Source organism: Pygoscelis adeliae, unplaced genomic scaffold (assembly GCF_000699105.1).
Source record: "Pygoscelis adeliae isolate BGI_AS28 unplaced genomic scaffold, ASM69910v1 Scaffold402, whole genome shotgun sequence".
Classification (NCBI taxonomy): Eukaryota; Metazoa; Chordata; class Aves; order Sphenisciformes; family Spheniscidae; genus Pygoscelis; species Pygoscelis adeliae.
Window position 1 is genome coordinate 1,299,948 of NW_008824411.1, and position 460 is coordinate 1,300,407.

The window sequence follows — 460 nt, forward strand, 5'->3', positions numbered from 1 at the left end:
CCCCGGCTTCGGCTCGGCGCTGACTCGCGGAGGAGGTCGCCCGATCGTGAGGCGACGAGGTCCCCGCTAGCCCACATCGGTCAGCACCGTGTGGCTGTGCTCGGGGGCATCTCAATGAGTCGGGTCGGAGCGAGCTGCTTTCTATGTCTCTGCAGCCTTCTTTCTTCTCCGATAGAGTTGCTGTAAGAGTTTACGTGCTTATTACGATTGTAATTATTCACGTAATTATGTTACGTGCATATGTGGGGAAAAGACAGTAATTCACGGCATGCAGTTTGTAACATGCAGGATTCCTCCTGTCAAATGCACACTTTTCTCTAGGAGCTCTTTATTCCAGGGCTGTCTAGCTGACCTGTGCTGTCTGGTTAACCTCCAGAACTGTAGGCAGTTTATGGACGGTTGGCCGTAAAACTAAAATTTTTATATAAATATGCGTTCCTTGCAAAGAATTTTGTGCAAA